This window comes from Manis pentadactyla, chromosome 2, assembly GCF_030020395.1.
Source record: "Manis pentadactyla isolate mManPen7 chromosome 2, mManPen7.hap1, whole genome shotgun sequence".
NCBI lineage: Eukaryota > Metazoa > Chordata > Mammalia > Pholidota > Manidae > Manis > Manis pentadactyla.
This window is the reverse complement of record NC_080020.1, coordinates 106,605,068-106,614,254: the sequence shown is the minus strand read 5'-3', so window position 1 is coordinate 106,614,254 and position 9,187 is coordinate 106,605,068. Positions and strand designations below refer to the sequence as shown.

The 9,187-nt window shown below is 34.5% G+C and overlaps 1 pseudogene; it reads right to left on the bottom strand.

The window, feature by feature from the left end:
* Nucleotides 1–289: 289 nt before the first annotated feature.
* LOC118925246 (60S acidic ribosomal protein P1-like) lies at nt 290–3,050 on the bottom strand (annotated as a pseudogene).
* Between the last annotated feature and the right edge of the window lie 6,137 nt (nt 3,051–9,187).

Here is a 9,187-nt window from a genome sequence, read left to right as displayed (position 1 = left end):
CCATTTGGTGTAAATCAGTTAGGTAATTTTGTCCTATGTCTATTTTGTGTTTTCTTTGATAGCAAAAGATAGTTCAACAGAAAAGTAGCCATGCTTTAAAAATATTAAGTTTATTTACACCTTTGAATCCTCTACATTTTTCTCTCTTATTCATCCTTATTTGTTCTACTTTCTGCATTTAGAAATAGGAGAACAGAGGCAGTGTTGTGAGTCAGAATTAATTAATTGACTCATTCATTCATTCATTTTAAAAGTATTGAACTTTCATTGAACATGTTACCACAGAAGTTTAGTGAGGAAGACCAAAGCCCATGTCACCATCAGACTCCTCAGATTTTTCTTTCTTTGCTTCCATTTTCTTCTCAGCTGGGGCAGCCGTGGTGGAGGGACAGGACCGCCTGCTGGTGTGCTGCCAGCTGCTGGGACAGGTCCACCACTCCTCGGTTCCAGATGAGGCTCTGTATGTTGACACTGGCCAGAAAGGTTTAACACTTCCACCCACTGCTTTAATGAGGACATTAATCTTATCTTCTGTGACTGTCCCCTTATTGTCACACAGGATGGTCACTCAGTGTATGCAGGCAAACTGTGGGAGGAGGCCATGCTGTGGGTGACTGCTGGGTGGGTGCTTCTGGCCTTGTTCTAGTCACCAGATGAAGTGAGGGCCTTACCCCATTGCAGTGTTAGCTTCCTTGGAAGGATGGGGCACCTTAGCAGCAGCTGAGGAGAGCACCAAAATAATTTTAGATACTTTCTTTATCACCCTTAAAATCCTTTAAATGCCATTGGCTATCTCCAGTAACTATGATACTTACCAGTTACATAGGTATCATCCATAACTAGATAATGACATAAGTGAAAACTTTGTTTTGTTAGCTGCTATTCTTTGAGGAGTTGACAAATACTATTTTTGGGTTTTTGGCTGTGTTGTTTGTTTATGGATGTGTTGCCTTTTGATTCATGCTTTTGGTGGCTAAAACTCCCTGGATGGTATTCTAGTTGGGGTTCCAGGATGTTGGAGAATGGACATGGAATGCTGTGGCAGAATAGGAAGCCAGACACTGGAATGACAGTGGCTTACTAGTCAAGATCAGGTGCTCTATGGGACATATGTTGTGTAATCCTACATACACACTGGGCAATGATGTAATGCTTACAGCATGAATAAGCAACCTGGGACCAGAGCATGACTGGTGTGGTTTTAATTAGCTCCAGTCAGTCAGTGGCTTGACTTCAGTGTCTGATACTAGTTTACCCTTAGTTGGGAGGATTCTGTATATTTGGATTGGTCCTAGGATATTTTGGCTCTCCAGATAACCACAACTGAAATAACCCCAACTTACTGGAGGACTGCTAGAGGTACCACAGAGTCATTTCTATCAAGGACAAAAGAAAAGATTAAGACCAAGGACAAAAGGACTTAATGACTTAGGCCCACCTAGTCTGAAACTTTGTCACTTTGGATGGTTTACTCTAATGACAAAATAGATGTGCCTCACTGCTTTCTATCCCTCATCTTCACAAAAAAACAAATCTCAGGCTGGGTACTTGGGGAATATTTTTCAGATAGAGATGATAGGTGTAGTATTACTCTTTCCACCTCACCATTTTACCATACTCCCTGACTGTTGATGTCACTGTTGTGACCACTATGAAACTTCTCAAATTCCTCTCTTGAAACTCCATCTATTTATCTTGAAAGCCTACCCCAAATTTTCTGGTTTTGCTGTATGAAGGTATTTACTTTGTACTGTAAGTAGAGAGTACTCCTTTTCTCAGTATTCCTTTAATAGCTTCAGTGTTCCTTGAGGGACTTCGAAGATTGGACTGTTTGGTGCCATAGTGTGTGTACCATTTGCTTCTCCTGTGTGAAGTGTCTTCATAGTCTGTTGATTTTTATGTAATTTTTATATTAATGCAGTTCATGTAATAAGAGGCTATAATGTAACCCTGGGTTTTATATTAGTGGAACTGAAAAGATAAAGCCAGAACTCATGGTGGTTGTAGTCTCACTGCCCTTGGACCCTCTGTATCTCCATGTCTAGTCTCCATATGATCTGGTTTTTAAAGAAACAAATTTTAATTTTTATTACATTTTGAAAGAGGTGTTGGTTGACTGACACTCTTCTATTAGCACAAACCTTATATTTGTCCATAAAATTGAGAAAGCATGTAAGAGAAATTGTACCCAATATGCAAGTCAGAGGAGAAATCCTTACTAAATATAACAGAATTCCACTAAATCTCTATAATTACAATGTGAAATTTAATTCTGTTTTCATACACCCTGTTCAAAAGGGTTATTAGTATAAATACCAGCAGGATATTGCTATATAACATGTCCTTGTACAAGTTATTAGGTTACTGATATTTCTAACAGGCTTAAAAATTTCAATATACTTAATTAAAGAAATGCTGGATAGAGGCATATATGACTGAACAAATGAAGGAAATGTGACTTATATAATTAAGGAAATAAATGTGAAAAATTAGAGTAAGTTTGAAATATGGATGCAATAATGACAAAGATACCAAGAATGTGAAATTAAGAAAAAGAGGGGAGGCTAAGTGAAAAGGTATTTATGAAATACGAGTTTTCGTCATATCAAATCTTAGAACATATTGGAAAAGATTTTGAACATTACCTAATTTTTATGAAAGTTATTTCTAATTTAGGGGTGCAAAGCAGAAAATGAAGATAAACTTATTGAAATACAGAAGAGGGAGTGTCTGTTCCATTTTGAGGAAGATTATTCTTCTGAGCACTGAATTTTCATGCAGCAATTTTATCTAGTTTTAGTTCACTGTGATGGTAAGTTGCTAATGAGAACTCATCTGGATTTCCATGAAAAGAAGTACTTAACATTTATGGCATGGGCAGAGTGGAATTCTCTGTACTTTATAAGTTGAGTGATGGGGCATTTTATAAACAGATCTTATTGTGGTTTAATTTTACCACATGACCATAACAAGTACTGATGGGAAAGAAAAATTCTAGCAGAATTAGAGAAACCCACTGTAGCTTTTCTAACATCAGATAAGCTAATCATCCTGGGGGATTTTTTATCTCACATGCTGGCAGTTAATGATGTTAAAATGTGGAGAAAAGTCATCAGAATTTGTAGAATTGCAGAATCAAATGGCAGGGGTCCTTTTGTGTTTAGAGAATGTGCCAAAATCAATTTGAATTAACTAACATAATCTTTAGCTTGCATATGAGAAAAGATGGAAAGGGAAAGCAGTCCACATATAGCACTGAATATCAGACTGATTATTTCTTAGGAGTATGGATGGAAGGACTGAATCAAGAGCAGGTCTCCAAGATAAAAAAAAACAAAAAAATTTTATGAATGTCCCAGAGGTTAAGACATGGACAAAGGGATCTGAAACAACATTGTGAGCAGTAAGTCATGAGAATAAGTGATTCTTTGAAAGATCTACCAGATCCTAAGCTACAAAGGCATTCAAATGAATGATTGGTGAGAATGATTCTTCAACTGCTAAAGCAATGAACTCATTGTCAACATGCTATACCACATCCAGATAGACAGGGACTGTTATGGTAGTTTGTACAGTTAAAAAAATCAAGGTGGTACCAAGGTTGAAGAGATTTAGGGGAACGAAGATTCTTAGTATCTGGCTATATTAAAAGACAAGTAAAGGGCATTTATCAATCAATAAAGAGTGAAGATTGAGTTAGATTTATTAATAAGAAGTTCTGAGGATGTCTTGGTGTTCTTTGGCACATGGAGTTCTAAGAAAATGTCAAAAAATTTCAAGGAAATGACATCATTCAACATGATATTTGAAAAAATTGACAGTATAAATTTTTTTTATTGGGGTCAAAAATGCATAACATTAGATCTACCTTCTAAAAATTTTAAGTGTACATTACAGCAGTGGTATTGGACAGCAGATCTCTAAAACTTTCTCATCTTAAATGATTGAAACTTTATACCAATTGATTAGCAACTCCCCATTTCCCCCTCCCCCGAGCCCCTGATATCTAAATACCCTGCTTTTAGTTTCAGTGAATTTGACTACTTCAGGTACCTCATATAAAGGCAATCATGCAATATTTCTCCTTCTGTGACTGGTTTACTTCACTTAGCATAATGTCCTTAAGGTTCACCCATGTTGTACATGGATTTTCTTCTTTTATGGCTGGATTCCATATTGCCATTATATTCATCCATATTCTCTTTTATGTGTAGGCTATATTTTCTTTATTCCTTTATGAATTGATGGTCTTTTAGGTGGTTGTATATAGTGCTGCAATGTGAATATTACTGTAATAAACATGGATGTACATATATCTTTTTTGAAATCCTGATTTCAGTTATTTTGGAAGAATACCAAAAAGTGGAATTGCTGGATCGTATGGTATTTCTGTTTTTAATTTTTCAGGGAATCTCCACACTGTTCTCCATAGTGGCTGTGCTATTTTACATTTCCTTCAGCTGTTCACAAGGATTTGAATTTCTCCACACCCTCACCAATATTATTTTCTGGTTTTTAAAAAAATTATTTTTATAATAATGCCTATCCTAACAGGTGTAAGGTGATACCACATTGTTTTGATTTGCATGTCTCTGATTATTAGTGATTTTGAGCAACTTTTTATATACCTGTTGTCAATTTGCATGTCTTCTTTGGGGAAGTTTTTATTTAAGTCTTGTGCCCATTTTTTAAACTGGGTTATTTATTTATCTATTTTGCTATATATTTCCTAATATATTTTAGGTATTAATCCCTTATCAGGTAGATGGTTTGCAAATATTTTCTCCTGTTCTATAAGATTGCCTCTCTTTCTGTTGACTGGTTCCTTTGCTATGTAGAAGCTTTTTAGTTTGATGTAATCTCACTTGTCTCTTTGCTTTTGTTCCCTGTGCTTTTGGTGCCAATCCAAGAAATCATTATCAAGACCAATGTCTTAAGTATTTTCCTCTGTTTTCTTTTAGAAATTTCATAATTTCACATCTAACATATATGTTTTTGATCCATTTTTGATTTGATTTTTGTGTATGGTATAAGATAAAGGTTCAGATAGTTCCCTTGTATGTGGCTATCCAGTTTTCCCAAATCATTTATTAAAGAGATTATCTTTTCCCCATTGTGAATTCTTGGCACCTTTGTTGAAGATCAGTTGAATGAATATGCATGAGTTTCTTTCTGGGCTTTTTATAGTGTTCCATTGGTCTGTATGTCGGTCTTTATGACAGTACCATAGTGTTTTGATTACTATAGCTTTGTAATATGTTTTAGAATAAGGGAGTATGATACATTTGGCTGTGTTCTTTCTCAAGATTGTTTTGGCTCTTCAGGGTACTTTGTGCTTCCTATTTCTGGATAAAAATGCCATTGGGATTTTGATATGGATACTACTGAGTCTTTAGATTATCTTCAGTAGTGTGTATATTTTAACAATATGAAGTCTTGTAACCCAAAACAGGATGTCTTTCCAGCTATTTTGTCTTCTTTAATTTCTTTCAGCTGTGTTTTGTAGCTTTCAGGGTACAGGTCCTTTGCCTCCTTGGTTAACATTATTTCTAGGTGTTTTACTCTTTTTTTGATGCTATTATAAATGAGATTGTTTTCTTCATTTCCTTTTTGGATGGTTTGTTATTAATGTATGGAAGTGGAACTTATTTTAGTATGTGAGTTTTGTATCCTGCAACTTTATTGACTTAATTTATTAATTCTATCAATTTCTTTGTAGAATCTTTAGAGTTTTCTATGTATAAAATTGTGACATCTGTGAACAGAAATTCTTTTACTTCTTATATTCTGATTTAGATACCTTTATTTCTTTTTCTTGCCTAATTTCTTTGGCTAGGACTTCCAGTACTATGTAGAATAGAAATGGCAAGTGTGGGCATCCTTGTCTTTTCTTAATCTTAGAGGAAAAGCTTTTAGCTTTTCACCTTTGAGTATGTTGTTAGCTGTGGGTTTTTCATATATGGTCTTTATTACATTGAGGTAATTTCCATTTATTCCTAGTTTATTTTTAATATTAAAGGGTATTGAGCTTTCTCAAATGCTTTTTCTACATATATTGAGGTGACGTGATTTTTACTATTTGTCTTATTAATGTGGGTTGTCACATTTATTGATATGTGTATGTTGAACCATCCTTGCATCCTGGGGATATTCCTGCTAGGGCATGATGTATGATCCTTTATAATGTGCTGCTGAGTTCAGCTTGCTAGTATTTTGCCTCTGTGTTCATCAGGGATATTGTGTGTAATGTTCTTTACTTGTAGCATCTTTGTCTAACTTTCATACCGGGGTAATGCTGGCCTCATAAATGAGTTTGGGGTGTTCCCTCTTTCAGCAATTTTGGAAGAATTGAAAAGATGTACATAAATTCTTCATTAAATATTTGATAGCATTCACCAGTGTCTGTGAGCAAGAGTAATGCCATCTTGTCAAATCTGCCATGTTGACTGATGGATCACCTTTACGCTCTCTTTCCTTTGATATACAAGTACTCCTTAGATAATATTCAGCTTGAAACAGATAACATTGTTCCCTGGGGTAGAACTCCTTGACCTAAATTCCTTCAATAATACTTGAACGTTAGCCCCTGCTGCATTGTCACACAAGTGGCTGCCCTGCAGGTAGACCCCTTTCTCTTTGCTGCTGTAAATTAGCCTCCCTAAACACAAAGCAGTGTGGAGGTCTGTGTGGCCAACTAGGGCAAGCTTTTGTAGGTATGATCCCCTCAATAAACCTCTATTAAATTCAAGTTGGACTTGTCAGCCTCTTTCTTTGTTCTTATAGCCCCTTTAGCCTTCAGGGGTCGATTTGGTAATCCCTCCCCCAAGTGGAACAACCAGTCAAGACATCTGGTCCTGGGTGTTTTTTTGTTGAGAGAGTTATGATTACTGATTAAATTTCCATATTAGTTTTAGGTTTGTTTAGACTGTTTCTTCACAATTTAGTTTTAGTAGGTTGTATATTCTTGGCAATTTATCCATTTCTTGTAGGTTCTTCGTTTGTTGGCAATTATTCATAGTAGTCTTTTATGATCCCTTTTTTTCAGTGGCATCAGTTGTAATGTCGTTTCTTTCATTTCTGAATTTGAGTCTTCTCTTTTTTCCTTAGTTAGTCTAGCTATGGTTTTGTTAATTTTGTTCTTTTAAAAAATCCAAATCTAATTCTGTTGAATTTTTCTTTTTCCTATTTTCTAATTGATTTTTTCCTGCTGTAATCTTTATTTCCTTCCTTTTGCTAACTTTGTTCTTTTTCTAACTTTTTGAGGTATAAATTTAGGTTGTGTATGAGATTTTTTTTTTAGTATAGGTTTTTATAGTTGTAAATGTCTCTCTTAGTACTAATTTTGCTGCCTCCCATAAATTATGTTATATTGTGTTTTGTTTTCATTTGTCTCAAGATATTTGTAATTTTCATTTTAATTTCTTCTTTGGACCACTAGTTGTTCAAGATTTTGTTGTTTAATTTCTACATATTTGTGAGTTTTCCACTTTTCCTTCTGCTGTTGATTTCTAGTTTCATTCCATTGTGGTTAGAAAAGATACTTGGTATGGTTTCAATTCTTAAATTTCTTAAGACTTGTTTGTGACCTAACGTGAGTTCTATCCTGGATTTTTCTGTGTGCACTTGAGAGAAGTGTATATTCTATTGTTAGGTAGAATGTTTTGTGTATGTCTGTAAGGTCCATTTGGTACAGAGTGTTGTTCAGATCCTCTGTTCCTTACTGATCTTCTGTCTGGGTGTTCTATTCATTATTGAAAAATGGGGTGTTGAGATCTGCTATTATATTGTTGCTATTTCTCCTTTCAGTTCTATCAGAGCTTATTTCATAAATTTAGGTGGTCTGACTTTGGGTGTGTATGTTATAATTATATCTTCCTGGTGAATTGGTATGTTATCATTATATAATGTCCTTTGTCTCCTGTGATAGTTTTTACTTGAAGTCTCTTTTGTCTGATACAAGCACGGCCACCTTTGCTCACTTTGGCTATCATCTGCATGGAATACTGTTTCCACCCTTTAACATTAATCTCTTATAGGCAGCATATAGTTGGATTTTATTTTAAAAGTCCATTTAGCCACTCTAAGTCCTTTGGTTGGGGAATTTAATAATTTACATTTAAAGTAATTATTGATAAGGAATATTGCTATTTTGTTAATTATTTTGTGTGTGTTGTAGTTCTTTTGTTCTTGCTGTCTTCCTTTGTTTTGTTGATATTTTGTGGTGATATACTTTGATTCCATTCTCAACTTACTTTGTGTATCCTTTATGTTTGCCATGGAGCTTACATAAGCATGTTATTGTTATAAGAATCTACTTTAAGTTATTAACAATTTAAATTAATGTCTATATAAAACTAGTACCCTATCCTACCTTTATAGTATTAATATCAAAAATTACATATTTTTATATTGTGTGCATCTATTAACATTTTATAGTGAAAATTATTTTTTACACTATTGTCTTTTAACTTCTACCAGAATTAAAAGTGATTTATGCATTATCATTTCAGTATTACAGAATTCTGTGTTTGTCTATATATTAACCTTTACCACTGAGCTTGTACATTCATATGCTTTTATGTCATTTAGCATCCTTTTGATTCAACTTGAAGGACTTAAGCATTTCTTATAAGGCATGTCTACTGGTCACTATTTCCCTCAGTTTGTTTACCTGGGAAAGTTTTTATTTCTCGTTCATTTTTGATGGAGAGTTATGATAGATATAGTATGCCTGGTTGGCAGTTTTTTCTTTCAGCACTTGGAATATATCATTGCACTTCCCGGCCTTGAAGGTTTCTGCTGAGAAATCCATTCATAGTCCTAAGGGATTACTCTTGTAGACAATTAGTGACTTTCTTGTTTCTGCTTCAAAATTTATTCTTTGTTTTTGATTTTTGTTTGATTATAATGTGTCTCAGTGTGCACTTCTTTGAATTTTTTGTATTTGAGGCCTTTGTGCTTCTTAAATCTGGGTGTCCATTTCTTTCCCTAGATTTGAAAGGTTTTTGACCAAAATTTCTTTAAATAAGAATTTTTTTCTCACTCTTCTTCTGGGACCCTGATAATGTGTATATTTATCCTCTTCATGGTGTCCCATAAGCCCTTTAGGATTTCAACATTCTTTCTCATTCTTTTTTCTTTTGCTTCTCTGACTGGGTAATTTCAGATGACTTTGAATTCTTTGAAT